General features: G+C 41.1%; 1 non-coding gene across 1 annotated transcript; it reads left to right on the plus strand.

Moving 5' to 3' along the window:
• Positions 1-14,795: 14,795 nt before the first annotated feature.
• On the plus strand, positions 14,796-14,902 carry LOC120015795. The gene has a single exon (XR_005471817.1). It is a non-coding gene; the product is annotated as a small nucleolar RNA R71 (small nucleolar RNA).
• Positions 14,903-16,216: the final 1,314 nt, after the last annotated feature.

Raw genomic sequence — 16,216 nt, forward strand, 5'->3', positions numbered from 1 at the left:
TGATACTCAAAGCCATAGAAACAAACATTGGAAAATGAACAGACACAATAACATAAATGGACACTTGGAAATAACAATATTGACCAAACAAACTTCATTTTTCTAAACCAGAACAACACCACATTTCCATAAAAATCAACTTAAGCTTTCAACACTCCCTCTTAAGGAGATTTTTTTGGAAGACATCCAACTTTGGCACGAATGGATTCAAACACCCTTTTAGATAGAGTTTTTGTAAAAATGTTTGCTACATTCGCATCGCTTCCAACAGCCAAAACGTTAATTGTACCATCAAGAACTTTCTCTCTGATAAAATGGTGTTCGAGCTCAATATGTTTTGTTCGTGCATGACAAACTAGATTAGATGCAAGCTTAATGACACTTTCCTTGTCTCTAAAGAGAGTAGTTGACTTAAGAAATGGAGAATAAATGTATTCAAAAAGTCTTCGAAACTGAGAGTACATGTATTCTTTCGCAAGAATGGTTAGTCAAGTTACATGAAATCGTGCGGAATAAGAAACATTAAGTAATACAAAACCCAACTGGGAAGAAAACCTCGAGAATAAGTGCTTGTAAAATTTTCATCTCTCTAACGAGCTGGCTTGACAATGTTCCTCCCTGATTTTTGAAGTTGTGGAGTAACAGTAGTTTTTCCTTGAGCATCTAAAATCTCTTGCAGCTCAATTTCATGTTCATGTTCAAATTGAATACTCCACCTTTCACTTTGCTGCCCAACAAAAGAATTGGAACATGAAGATGAAGAATTAGAGGAAACAGGTAGATTTGGCACCTCAAGATCATTAATCTTCGTACCATCAGTCTGAACACTTTCAAGAGAATAATAAGTAGAAACTTCATCCAAGACAAAATCCCATGAGACAAGGAACTAATTTGTTTTTGGATCCATACACTTTCATCCCTTCTTCTTTTCATTATAGCCATTAAATATATATATATATATTTCTTTGGCATCCAATTTGATCCTTTAAAAATTTGAGATATGAACATAATATATTGAACCAAAAACTCCAAAGTGATTCACAGTACTTGGCTTCAATTCTCGTCAAACATCATTTCATATGTTGACTTCATATTGTTAGGACTTAAAGGCATACTGTTGATTACATAAGTAGCCTGTAGCACAATACATACCTTCTGCCCAGAAGGCCTTAGGTAAATATTTTGCATGTAACCAACCTCTGCAAGTTTCTTCAAGATGCCTCATCTTCCTCTCAACTACACCATTTTTCTTAGGTGTGTAGGCACATGACAATTGCCTCTTGATGCCAAGTTGACGACAAAAGGAGAAAAATGTTGGAGGTTAGCAAACTAGGTCAAGTAGAAGACTGGGTCAGCGGATAAGTGGGGAATAAGGACCTTGCTTGTAAGCAAGGTTGGTTGTATGAGACCTATTCTTACGCAATCACTTTAGTGTGTTATGATCATGTAATTAGTTTTTATTTCTTTATTGTTTTACGCATGTAATATCCCTATATATGGGTCTTGCAAGTTGAGTTTTAATCAATAAGAGAAAATCATTTTTCTCCATTGTGTTTATCCTTAACTTGTACTTGAGAGTTAGTATTCGTTCTTAACCAAAAGATAAGAGTCCAGTCTTAACACCAACACAGTGGTATCGGAGCTTGTTCACAACTGGGGGAGATGGCACGCAACTTAGTTCAGGTAGAAGTACCTGAATTAAAGAAAGATAATTATGGCAAATGGTGCATTCAATTCAAGGCGTTATTTGGTTCACAAGACCTGTGGGATGTAGTCAGCAATGGCTATATTGAGCCTACTCCTGAACAAGAAAGTGCATACACTCAGGAGCAGAAGAATATTCTCAAGGATCAAAGAAAGAAGGACAAGAAGGTCCTGTTCTTACCTTATCAAGGACTGGAGGATGACACGTTTGAAAAGATCTCAGAAGCTGTCACCAGCAAAGAGGTGTGGGACAAGCTGGGGATCATCTACAAAGGTGTGGACGAGTGAAGAGAGTACGTCTGCAGACGTTAACAAGTGAATTTGAAGAAGCTCGCATGAAGGAAGGAGAAACAGTGTCTGACTATCACTCTAGGTTGATTGCCATTGTTCACCAGATGCGAAGGAATGGAGAAACACTCGACGATAATCGAGTGAATGAAAAACTGTTGCGGTCCCTAACGCCAATTTTTGATTATGTTATTGCGGCAATTGAAGAGTCGAAAGACCTGGCCACTATAAACACAGAGGAGCTGCTTGGGTCACTTCGTGTGCACGAATTACGAATTCGAAAGACTGGAGATGTCACATCTACAAAGCAAGCTTTGCAATCCAAACTTTCTTTTCAAGGCTCTGAAGGAAGTCGTAGTAGGGGACGTGGTGGATACAATCCTCGAGGGAGAGGAGGTCGTGGTAATTCCATGCAGACTAGAGGGACACAATATGGTGAGGGACGAATGACTGTACAATGTTGGAATTGCAAGCAATATGGGCACTACGCCTCTGAGTGTCGTAACAAGAATGACAAAATGACCAATTTTGCTGAAGGGTCTGTAGACTCACTGGAGGAGCCAACATTATTGTTTGCTGAAGGTTCATGGGAGGAGCCCATGTTGGACATTAACGTTGCTGACGGGTCAGATGATGCACAGGAGGAGCCCATGTTGCATGCAGCTGGCACTGAAACTCTTAAAGAAGGAAATGTTTGGTATTTGGACTCCAGCGCAAGCAACCACATGAGTGGAAGAAGGGATTTTTTCATGGAATTGCACGAACATACAGGACGAACTGTCAGTTTAGGAGATGCTTCTAAGTTACCAGTTGCTGGGACAGGAAAAGTGATTATCTATCAGAAGGATGGCTCAAATGCGCATATCTCTGATGTGTACTACGTACCAAATATGAGAAGCAATATTTTGAGTATTGGGCAACTTCTTGAGAAAGGTCATGTGCTCCACATGGAGGGAATGTATACGGAGTTGAGAACTCGTGAGAACCGACTCATTGCTCGAGTTCGAATGTCGACACGTTTGGAGAGTGAAAGTGAAAAATGGCATTTACGTTATGGACACCTTCATCTACAAGGCTTGAAATTACTAAAGGAGGGTGGCACGGTGCAAGGACTACCGAACATTGATGAATTAACTGGTGTGTGCCCAACTTGTGTTCTGGGAAGCAAACAAGGCAACCTTTCTCTATAGAAGGAAAATGGAGAGCTACTGGACCATTGCAACTTGTCCATACTGACTTGTGCGGACCATTTGAACCAGTGTCAATCGGAGGTAACAAATACTTTATTATGTTTATTGACGATTTTAGTAGGAAGATTTGGGTCCACTTCCTTAAAGAACAATCTGCTGCATTTGAAGTGTTCAAAATTTTCCAAGCTTATGTTGAAAATGAGAGTGCTAGTAAAATTGTTACTATCCGGTCCGATCACGGAGGAGAGTATACCTCTACCGCATTCCAAAAATTTTGCAGGGACAATGGAATCAAACATCAGCTCACCACTACCTATACTCCTCAGCAGAACGGCATTGTCGAACGAAAGAATCGTACCATTCTGAATATGACCAGGAGTCTTCTCAAAGAAAAAATGTTACCCAAGATGTTCTGGGCAGAGGCCGTCTCATGTGCTGTGTATTTGCTGAATCGGTGTCCCACGAAAAGTGTTCAACATATGACTCCTCTTGAAGCATGGAGTGCGATCAAGCCAAATGTGACACATCTTAGAATTTTTGGATGTGTTGCATATGCTCAAATTCCTGAGGCTAGAAGGCAAAAGCTTGATGATCATGGAGTACACTGTATTTTTGTAGGCTACAGTGAAGACTCCAAAGCCTACAAGTTGTATAATCCGGTGACGAAGAAGTTGTTGGTCAGCCGAGACGTTATCTTTGATGAGGTAGCTGTATGGAGGTGGAATAACCAGGAGGCAACAACTGAAACTCTTTCACTGGAAGATCATGAAGACCACCAAAAACGACCAGAAGATCCAATAATCACAACTCCATCTCCGATCCAGGCAGCCTCACAATCGCTAATACGATCACAAGGTACTGAGATTTCCAGCCCATCACCTCCATTATGAACAAGAAGTTTGAGCGATTTGTATGAGGTAACTCGTGAGCTTAAGTATGATGAAGATAGTGAATCAACTTTGCTGTGTTTGTCTGCTGATCATGAGCCTTTGAGTTTCCAAGAGGCAAATGATCATGATTGCTGGAAGATCGCAATGCAAGAAGAGATTCACGCTCTCGAGAAAAACAATACCTGGACACTCACTGATCTTCCACCCCATCACAAGGCAATCGGTGTGAAGTGGGTGTACAAGATTAAGAGGGCAGTGGATGACAGTATAGATCGCTGCAAAGCGAGGCTTGTAGCTAAAGGATATCGGCAACAATATGGGATTGACTATGATGAGGTATTTGCTCCAGTAATTAGATTTGATACTGTGAGACTAATCATTTCACTTGCAGCATCAAACAAGTGGAAGATATACCAACTTGACGTTAAATCATCATTTCTTAATGGAATACTTGAAGAAGAGGTGTATGTGCAATAGCCAGAGAGTTTCTGTGTACCAGGAAAGGAGAGCAAAGTCTGTCACCTGAAGAAAGCCTTGTATGGGCTTAAACAAGCTCCTAGAGCTTGGAACTCAAGATTAGATGGATACCTCAAACAGGATGCTTTTGATCAATGTACATATGAGCATTCAATGTACACCAAAGAAAGCAAAAATGGCGAATTCATGGTGCTGTGCATTTACGTGGATGATTTATTATTCACGGGAAATAATGAAGACATGTTTGCTCAGTTCAAGAAAAATATGTTTCGGGAGTTCAAGATGACGGACATTGGGCTTATGTCTTATTTCTTAGGTATCCAGGTGTATCAAATTGATGATGGGATCTTTCTTTCCCAAAAAAAATATATAAGGGAGATACTTGAGAAATTCAAGATGAGCAATTGTAGCTCATTCAACACACCTGTTATGCCGAATCATAGTCTGACCATAGAAGGTGAATGGGATGCGATCAATTCAACACATTATAAAAGCTTGATTGGAAGTCTCAGGTATCTTACAACAACAAGGCCCGACATTGTATATGGAGTGAGCCTCTTAAGTCGCTATATGGAGACACCAATGGATTCTCATTGGCAAGCAGCGAAAGGAATCTTAAGGTATGTTAAGGGGTCTCTGAATTTTGGTTTATATTATCCATGTGGGGAGAAGTTTGAACTGAAAGGTTATTCGGATAGTGACTGGGGACGAGATCCGATTGAAAAGAAAAGCACTACAGGATATGTGTTCTTTGGGTCCTCAACTGCTTTCTCTTGGTCATCAAAGAAGCAAAGTATTGTGGCTTTATCCTCTTGTGAAGCAGAATATGTTGCGGCTGCCTCCACAGTTTGTGAAGCAATATGTGTTGGGTCTAAATTAACCTTACTAGCAAGTGTACTAGTCGGCAACTACAGCACAATGATAAGCAAGGGTCGAATCCACAGGGACGATGTTATGTCTAATCCAAATGTATATTTGTATGTATGTATGGACAATGCAATCAAAAGTAAAGTTCAACTCAAGATTGTTTGGTTTGGTAATTAAACTAAAACAAGCAAATAGCAAAGTGTTTTTGGTATTTTCTTAGAATAAGGATGCAACTAATGCAAATGACATGAGTTAACGAATATGAGATGAACACCAAGGCTTTGGAATCCCCCTTCGGAAATAACTTGCAATGACACAAATTCACACACATATTTGCTAATTCGGGCATAACGAATCCGTACCTAAGTCGGTTTTAGCGCACTTAAGCCAAATCTCCCTAAAATCGATTACTAGCCATCTTATTGGTCTAGGTCGGATATTCCTAAATACATTCTAGCCATCTTATTGCTCTAAACATGCATAGGAATTCATGGAGTTCTATGGAGATTAAAATTCATACAAATTGTCACCTAATTAAAGGGAGACACATTCATAATCAAGTGTTTCAAGAAGCATAATCTACTTGACATATTATTGTCTAAGCAAATTCTCCAAACAATTTCATCCAAAAACCTAAAGTGTTGGCCAAACACCACAAGCATGAAGAAATTGCAATCAAACATAGAAACACAAGATTTATACCCAAATCAACTCATATATATGTAAATCAAGTCATAAACAAAGTCATCAAACCCAAGGCTTCATCCTAGCCTTGGCAAAAGAGGTTTAGTTACACATAATGAGAGAAAAACACAAGAGGAGAGATGAGAAAATCATGAATAAACCCAATTAGTTGAGTAAATCTAAGTTGAGCTGAAGAATCTCTCCTCCTAGCTCCAAGAGTCGCCTTCCCCCTCTGGTTTCGCTCTCCAGAAAATCAGTTCGAAGTCCAAAAGTCCTCTGCGGCTCGGGCAATTCGCGAATTAAAACATCCAGAAAATTGCTTTGTGCGCCTAGGCGCACGCCTAGGCGCAATCCTAGGCGTGCACCACTTCAATTTCAAGTCCATCTCCTGGACTGGGCGTGCAGGAGTGATTTTGGGCGTGCACAAATATTGCGCCTAGGCGTGGAATGATTCCAAAATCTCCATACGACGTCCGATTTGCACGATTTTAGCGTCTACGGAAAGCTTGAGATGTCTAGTTTCCAATGCCTTTTATTTCGCTCGATTCCGATAACATGACAAAAAGTTATAAGTATTTGAACACACGAAAGTCGGTAGACATTTTCTTCAATTCAACCCTTTTTTCATCATTTTTCATCCAAACCGCAATCAACCTATCTAAAATACAAATCAACACATAAATACACTCATTATTTATTTAAAGGAAGCTTAAGAGGGGGAAATTCCTATCAAAAACAATAGGTATTATCACACCTATCAAACACCCCACACTTAAACCTTACTTGTCCTCAAGTAAAACTAGACTAAGTACATGTACCACTAACATCTTAACTCACTAACGCAGGAATCGCGGTTGCATTTAGCATATGCAACAAACCTTTAAACCCCTAGGTGTCCCTAGTGGAGGAGTTGTGTCTCCTGAGGGCTTACAAGAACGACACCCACAAACGTTTCAGTCTCAAGATATCAAGCACCCCACACTTCATCCGCACGATATACTCATGGAAAATTTTCAGCCTACTCAATTAATCTTTTTAGATGGCATGCAGTGCTAAGAGGAAATGCATAAAAATGTGGCTTCCAAGACTTTATACATGCTAAACATAGTCACATTCCAAGACTCCCAAGAACAACCAAGCAATGATACCAAGGCACATTTATTTATATACATACTACTCTGTCTAAATGTCTTCTCTTTTTTTTTATCTAGGACCGTGCAATGCTCACTCCATTAAACTTTCTAGTCAACCCATGTAGCGAGTTCTCAACCAATGACTCCCAACCAGCTGGTTTAGGGCATTAGGTGACAAAGCACCCCTCGGATCAATTTCTCGAGTTGACAAGGTTTCGAAGTTAAGCTGGCCTAGTATGTTCATCATGACTGCCTCACCTTTTTACGCGAAACTCAAGTTGGTTAGACAAGAGCCCTGGTTACTCAGCAAAAACACATGAGCGGAACATGATTTTCATCAATTTTCGAGTCTTCTTCTTTCTCTCTCTCTATTTTTTTTTTAATTGTATACAAATAACTAGTGCCAATGATATTACTGACATGATGTTCTAGCTCATCTAAGAGAAAATCCATATTCCACACATATATCCAACCAAGTCATACCCCACTACATTTCAATGCAAGTGAATCAATTTCGTAGATAATCAAGTAGGCATCAATGATTCCTCAAGCATATAAGGGGATAAGATGGGTTCGCAACTTAAATATGAAACATAAGGGGGTCCATCCAAGCACAGATTAATAGAAAATAAGTGGGCATCATCCATAGTACTTGACCTTAATAACAGCATAAAATAAGACTACCCAACCACCCCACTGTTAGAACAAGCTTTGTCCTCAAAGCATAAGATAGGAAGAAACTGAACAAAATAAAATGGAGGACAAGCGTAGAACAATACAACCTGCAGGGGAAACTACTGAGAGGGGCCACTAGAGGTCTTGCGGCGAACATAAGTGAGATTTTTGTCGCGCCGCATCTCCTGGAGCGTGGATAGGACATCAGCAATCTGCTGACCCTAAGTCTGGAACTGCTGCTGAACATACTCAGCATGAGACTGGAAGGTTTGCTCAAGACGAGTCAGCTGTTCGCTCATCTCCTTGAGCCGAGTATCATGATCAGCAGCATCGGCATCACTCTGAGCGGTATCCTCCTCCTCGTCCTCCTCCGCAAACTGCTGAACACCCGGAGCATATCGAGCTCTCCCAGCAGGGGCAGAGCGAATACGAGCTATACTAATACGCCAGTTGCTCAAATCATACGCCTCCATGGGAAGAGGGACAGACTGCAGAGTCAGAGGTAGCACCTGGAGATATTTCAGCAAGCAAGTGATGATCCGCGGCAGAAAGAGCCTCTTCACCTTTACTTTGGTGTCCTCCACGCTCCTACGGATAGCCAAAAAGGACTGAATATAATAGTGGCCGAGATCAAACCAAGTACCAGTCCAGATACAATAAAGAATCACCAATGCCTCCTCCCTCCTCTCACTCTGGTGCCTAGTTGGCCATAAGTTTCCATGCACTAGCCGGTCCACAAGATACATAACCTGCGGAAGAGTAGATTTCCGAACAAATTTCCCCCGTCGACCAGTAAAATGTTGGACAATCCACTCATGATTTTCCAGCTGGGCAGCAGGAATAGGTGGCTGGAAACCACTATCAGGAGGCTGGGAAGTAGGATGTCCAATACTGGCACTAACATCAGCAGCAGAAAAAGTAATCATCCCGGAAGGCAATATAGTTTGGTAGAGGCCAGTCCCTGTTGCTTCCACGGTGCGATAGAATGCACGCACCAGGTTTGGATAGACCGGAACATCAGCAGCAGAAACATCCGGGGTAGCAATGAAAGAACAAAAGTGGCAGAGCCGGCCGAAAGGCTCACTTCTTACCCCAACCTTGTTCAACAGATCAGCTGATAAATATATCTCCGGCACAAGAGTAGCAATGTCAAAGTAATCAGTGGCAGCTCCAGAAGTAGACCCCTCTGCTGCAGGGGGTGGCTGAGGTGTTGTAGACTGAGAAGTGCGCTTCTTGCGCATGGTTGCCAATATCTTTTGGCGCGGCATAATTCCTGCAAAAGCAATGTACAACAATTAAGAATAGCAGGGATAATCATAAACGCATTACTGCACAGAAAGATGAAAACGATGGAATAATGAAAGGTAAATTCACGCCTAGGCGAGTTCACGCCTAGGCGTGAGGTAACCACGCCTAGGCGAGTTCACGCCTAGGCGTGAGGGAACCACGCCTAGGCGTGATCCCTTCTTCCCCAACACGCACGGGTTGCCATGGCAACCCGAGCTTCAAGCTCCAAATCCCACAATTTGTATACAAAAACAGCAGATCAGGCAGCCCATACGTCCTACATGACTCAGAATGAGAGAATCAACCAAGATATCCCTTACTTTAGCCCTAAACTCCAAAAATTAGGAGATGCCATTGCCAAACTTGGCAATTCTCTCACTTCAATTCTTGCTTGGAATAGAGCAAGCTTAGAACTCAAAGATCACAAAAGACCAGATGTGGAAGAAACTATTACATACCTGATGCGCTTAGACTGTCGCTTAGGCGAGGATTGGAGAGGTGCGCCTAGGCACGCGGTAAAGAGAGAGCTCGGCGTGGGTATGTGAGTGAGTGTACAGTATGTGTGGTATATAATCAAGTTTTGTTTTTTTATTTTTTTTATTTTTTTTATATATATATATATATACACGCCTAGGCGTGGATAAGCTGCGCCTAGGCGTGGATATGCACGCCTAGGCGTGGTCTGGCTGTAACATATTGCCCAGAAATTTCAATTTTCCTGCAGCCAGATTCCAGCACATGCAAACTAACATCCACACACAATTTTGCCAATAAAAATGGAATGATAAAGAATACACAAAAGGATATACTGCATTGGGTTGCCTCCCAAATAGCGCTAAGTTTAATGTCTTCAGCCAGACGTAGCGGTACTGAGATCTTCAAAGGGATGGAGGATCTTCCAAGCGTAACTTGTACTTTTCCATATCAAAAGAAGTCTCAAAATAGGGCTTGAGGCGGTGACCATTTACTTGTTGCTCAAAACCTGTGCGAGGGTCCTTGATAAATACAGATCCATAAGGAAGAACTTTAATCACCTCATACGGACCACTCCACCTTGATCGAAGCTTTCCCGGAAAAAATCAAAGGCGAGCATTATACAGCAAGACTTTTTGATATGTTTATCATGAAAGAGTTTGGTCTTTTCCTTGTAGATTTTAGCATTCTCATAGGAGTCATTCCGAAGCTCATCAAGCTCATTAAGTTGGAGCTTCCTCATATTGCCAGCTTCCTGGAGATCAAAGTTCAAAACCTTGATTGCCCAGTATGCTCGATGTTGCAGCTCCACCGGTAAATGACAAGGCTTCCCAAAGACTAACCGGTAGGGAGACATGCCAATAGGAGTTTTAAAAGCGGTCCGATAAGCCCAAAGAGCATCATTAAGCTTAATACTCCAGTCCTTTCTATTAGAGGAAACCGTCTTCTCAAGAATATGCTTGATCTCCCGGTTCGATATCTCCACCTGGCCACTCGTTTGCGGGTGGTAAGGTGTAGAAACCTTGTGAGTTACCCCACATTTTTTCATCAACTTCTCAAAGTACTTGTTGCAAAAATGCGATCCACCGTCACTAATAATAGCTCTTGGAGTTCCAAACCTTGCAAAGATCATATTTTTCAAGAAATTCACAACCACACCATGATCATTGGTTTTGCACGGTAGAGCTTCCACCCATTTACTCACATAATCAACCGCCACCAAAATATATAGATTTCCATGGGAATTGGGGAATGGACCCATGAAGTCAATCCCCCACACATCAAATAGCTCAATAGTCAATATATTGTTCAATGGCATTTGATCTCTTGCTGAAATATTCCCGGTTCGTTGGCATCGATCACATGTCAAACAGAAAGAATGAGCATCTTTGAACAAAGAGGGCCAATAAAATCCACATTGAAGTACCTTGGCAGAAGTTTTCTTCCCCCCAAAATGCCCTCCACACACATGAGAGTGGCAAAAGTGAAGAACACTTTCTTGCTCATTAACCGGAATACATCGTCTGATAATCTGATCAGGACAACATCTGAATAAATAAGGATCATCCCAATAGTAATATTTGATGGAGGATAGAAACTTGTTTTTCTCTTGTGTGGTCATGCCTGGAGGTAACTTCCAGCTTACCAGGTAATTAACTATATCTGCATACCAAGGAACCTCCTCGACCTCAAATAAATGCTCATCTGGAAAGGTCTCATTGAAATCCATATCTCTTTCACCGCTTTCCTTGATAGCGAGCCGAGAAAGATGATCAGCAACTACATTCTCACACCCCTTTTTATCCCGAATCTCCAAATCAAACTCTTGGAGAAGCAGTACCCAACGAATGAGCCTTGGCTTGGAATCTTTCTTTGACAATAAATACCGCAATGCTGCATGGTGAGAGTAGACAATCACTTTAGAGCATGCTAAATATTGACGAAACTTGTCCAAGGCAAAGACAATGGCCAACAACTCTTTCTCGGTGGTGGTATAATTGACTTGAGCATCATTGAGTGTTTGGCTTGAATAATATATAACATGAGACTTCTTGTCAACTCGTTGACAAAGCACCGCTCCAATGGCGAAGTCAGAAGCATCGCACATAATTTCAAATGGCAAAGAAAAATCCGGAGGCATCATAATTGGAGCGGTAGTAAGTTTCTCTTTCAACAAATCAAATGCCCTCATACAAGCTTCATCGAATAGAAAAATTGCATCTTTGGCCAAAAGGTTGCATAAAGGCCTAGCAATTTTAGAAAAATCTTGAATGAACCTCCTATAGAACCCTGCATGTCCCAGAAAAGAACGAATTCCTTTCACATTGATCGGAGGAGGAAGCTTTGATATAAGCTCAATCTTTGCCGGATCAACTTCAATCCCATTTTTGGAGATAATATGCCCCAACACATTTCCTCGTTGCACCATAAAGTGGCATTTTTCCCAATTTAGAACCAAATTGGTTTCTTCACATCTCCTCAACACAATAGACAGATTTTTAAGGCAATTGTCAAAACTTGACCCAAAGACAGAAAAATCATCCATAAATATCTCAATAAAACGCTCCACCATGTCAGAGAAGATGCTTATCATGCAACGCTGAAATGTTGCAGGAGCATTGCATAGGCCGAAAGGCATCCGACGATAAGCAAATGTTCCAAATGGACAAGTGAAAGTAGTCTTGTCTTGATCTTCGGGGGCAATGGCAATTTGGTTATAACCAGAATAACCATCCAGGAAGCAATAATACTCATGCCCTGCCAGTCTCTCGAGCATCTGATCAACAAAAGGTAATGGGAAGTGATCTTTTCGGGTAGCTAAATTCAGTTTCCGATAATCAATACAAACTCGCCACCCTGTGACCTTCCGAGTAGGAATAAGCACATTGTTCTCATTGGCTTCGACAGTAATCCCAGATTTCTTCGGCACAAGATGAACTGGACTCACCCATTTGGAATCAGAAATAGGATAAATCACGCCAACATCCAAGAGCTTCAAAATCTCACTCCGGACAACTTCTTTCATGTTGGGATTTAATCTTCTTTGTCCTTCTCTAGTGGCTTTAGTTCCGTCCTCCATCAAAATGCGATGCATGCACACAGAGGGGCTAATGCCACGAATATCCGCAATGGTCCACCCAATTGCACTCTTGTATTCCCTGAGAACACGGAGCAATTTCTCTTCTTCCAAGAGAGAAAGATTAGAAGAAATAATAACAGGAAGAGTTTTAGAGTTACCTAAGAATGCATATCGCAAGTGTGCTGGCAAAGGCTTCAACTCTAGCTCTGGCGGACTCACTATAGATGGTACTAGCATCTCAAGATTTGGAGAGTCCCTCAAATTTTCAAAAGTCGGACGCCACTTGTGTTGATAACTAGGAGAAGCCTCAAACATGTTTACAACTTCTTAAGTATCATTGTCCAAAGTCCTCTCAATATCTCCCACTAGAAAAGCTTCCAAAGCAATGGTTTTATCATTTCTATGCAGCTCCTTGTCAACTCTTCTATCGACCATATCCACCCAAAAACAAGTCTTTGAATCATTAGAATGTCTCATGGCCTCAAAGAGCCGAAACTGAATAGTTTTATCAAAAACTGTCATAGTAAGAACTCCCATCTTGACATCAATGATGGTGTTGGTGGTTGCCATAAAACCGCGGCCTAGAATGATTGGTACATCTTTTCCCGGATTAGGTTCACCCTCCATATCAAGCACTAGAAAATCCACCGGAATAACAAACTCTCCCACCTTCACTAGAACATCTTCAACTAGCCCAAAAGGATGCACTAAAGAGCGATCCGCTAATTGGAGAGTGACTGATGTCGGTTTCAACTCACCGATCTTCAATGTAGTGTAAACAGAATAAGGCATGATATTCACACTTGCACCAAGATCCATCAAGGCTTTTTCAATTTCTTTCTCTCCAATAATACAAGGAATGGTAAAGCTACCCGGATCTTTTAATTTGGGTGGGAGCTTCTTTTGTAAAATAGCACTTGTCTCTTCGGAGAGAAATACTTCTTCATGATCACCAATCTTTCTTTTGTTAGTGCACAACTCCTTCAAAAATTTTGCATATGCGGGAATAGACTTAATTGCCTCAATAAGTGGAATATTAATCTCCACTTTCTTCAAAACTTCAAAAATATCCCGATTATACTTGTTTTTCTTAGCCGGTGCAAGACGAGATGGAAAAGGCATTGTTGGAACAACCTCTTCTTCTTCCGGCTTTTCCTTCTCAACATGAGGTGCGGTGGGAGCACTCGGTTCCACCACTATAGGTTCATCATGACCCTCACCATCAAGCCCATGATATTCAATCTTGTTATCCACCTTTTTCCCACTTCGCAAGACAGTAATAGCATTAGCATCTTCATGCTGTTTAGGATTTACCTCAGGTTGACTCGGAAGCTTTCCCGGTTGTCTTTCACTCAAAGCCTGAGCAAGTTGTCCTACTTGCATTTCAAGCTTTGCGATGGACTGAGTATTACTGGAAACAATTTGTTGCAACTGAGTCATTGAATTACTCATCTCTGCTTGGGAATGCTGCATTGTGACTTGTGATTGAGCAAGTTGGGTGATAAGGTCCTCCATAGCAGACTTCTTTGCATCTTGAGAAGGTGGTCCTTGTCGTGGAGCTTGCCAAGGTCTGGGCCCTTGATTGAAATTCTGGGATGAAGCATAGGAGAAATTTGGGTGATTCTTCCATCCTGGGTTATATGTGTGAGAAAATGGATCATTTTGCTGCCTATGAAAAGGTTGAACTGCATTAACTTCAGCTTCAGGAAATGTCCCACTTCTAGAACATACATGAGTAGGATGATCTGTGCCTCCACAAATGCCACAAGGCTCCAAATTTCTGCTCAGCAAAGTTACTACCGCATCCAATTTCCTAGCCACAGATGCCATCTCTGAATTTGAAGCACTAGCCTCATAAACCATGTGTCTAGGAGCATCAAGATCACGATTATCCCATTGTGAGGAATTTGCTACCACAGTCTCAATAATTTCATTGGCTTCAGTCGGTTCCTTAGCCATAATATTTCCTCCAGCAGCTGCATCTAACCTATGGCGGCATTCATCAGCCAGATGTTGGTAAAAGTATGATATAATCTGCCATGGCAAGAATTGATGATGTGGGCAACCAATCAATAAAGTTTTATATCGCTCCCAAGCCTTAAAAAGTGGTTCTCCCTTGTTCTGCCTGAAATGGAAAATCTGATCTCTAAGCCTCTGTGTCCTTGACTGAGTATAGAACTTCTGAATAAACTTAGCAGAAAGTTGATCCCAAGAAGTGATAGAATTTGGTTGCAAAGTCTTGAACCAGATCTTAGCACTTTCCTTAAGAGAAAAAGGAAATAGCTTCAACCGTATGAACTCTTCAGATATGCCTTGAATTTTTTGAGTGCCACAAATCTCCAGAAAATTATCAATATGATCACTAGCATCTTGATTTTCCGCTCCTGAGAATGATGGGAGCATGTTAATCACATGACATTTAAGCTCATAAGATAGATTTGGCGGAATGGTTGGTAATACGATGCAAGATTGTCTAGTAGAGAATTGTGTCATAGAATAGTCCATGATGGTAACAGGAGCATTTGCATTGTTGGCATTGTTGTCAACTTCTTCACGATTTTCAGCCATGCTCGCTTGTTCAGAATGTTCTCCCAAAATTTTGTCACTAGACGAACTAGAGCTGGATGTAGGAGAGATAGACCGAGTAGAAGATTGCTCCTCAAGAAGGTCCTTGTCTCGCTTGTTCCTTCGTGTACGTTCCAAGTCTAGATCAACAGGAAGAATTTCAGTATCTTGAGAACGCCTTCCTTGCATGAACTACAAACAAGAAAGAATAGTATAAGGATCACTAATTGTCAAGTAAGTAAAAACTAAACTAAGTATGTAAGTATCTATGTATATAAACAAGAATGGATCAAATATAAGCAACCGTCCCCGGCAACGGCGCCATAAACTTGTTGGGTCTAAATTAACCTTACTAGCAAGTGTACTAGTCGGCGACTACAGCACAATGATAAGAAAGGGTCGAATCCACAGGGACGTTGTTATGTCTAATCCAAATGTATATTTGTATGTATGTATGGACAATGCAATCAAAAGTAAAGTTCAACTCAAGATTGTTTGGTTTGGTAATTAAACTAAAACAAGCAAATAGCAAAGTGTTTTTGGTATTTTCTTAGAATAAGGATGCAACTAATGCAAATGAGATGAGTTAACGAATATGAGATGAACACCAAGGCTTTGGAATCCCCTTTGGGAAATGACTTGCAATGACACAAATTCACACACATATTTGCTAATTCGGGCATAACGAATCCGTACCTAAGTCGGTTTTAGCGCACTTAAGCCAAATCTCCCTAAAATCGATTACTAGCCATCTTATTGGTCTAGGTCGGATATTCCTAAATACATTCTAGCCATCTTATTGGTCTAAACATGCATAGGAATTCATGGAGTTCTATGGAGATTAGAATTCATACAAATTGTCACCTAATTAAAGGGAGACACATTCATAATCAAGTATTTCAA

Source organism: Tripterygium wilfordii, chromosome 14 (genome assembly GCF_013401445.1).
Source record: "Tripterygium wilfordii isolate XIE 37 chromosome 14, ASM1340144v1, whole genome shotgun sequence".
In the NCBI taxonomy this organism is placed as follows: Eukaryota; Viridiplantae; Streptophyta; class Magnoliopsida; order Celastrales; family Celastraceae; genus Tripterygium; species Tripterygium wilfordii.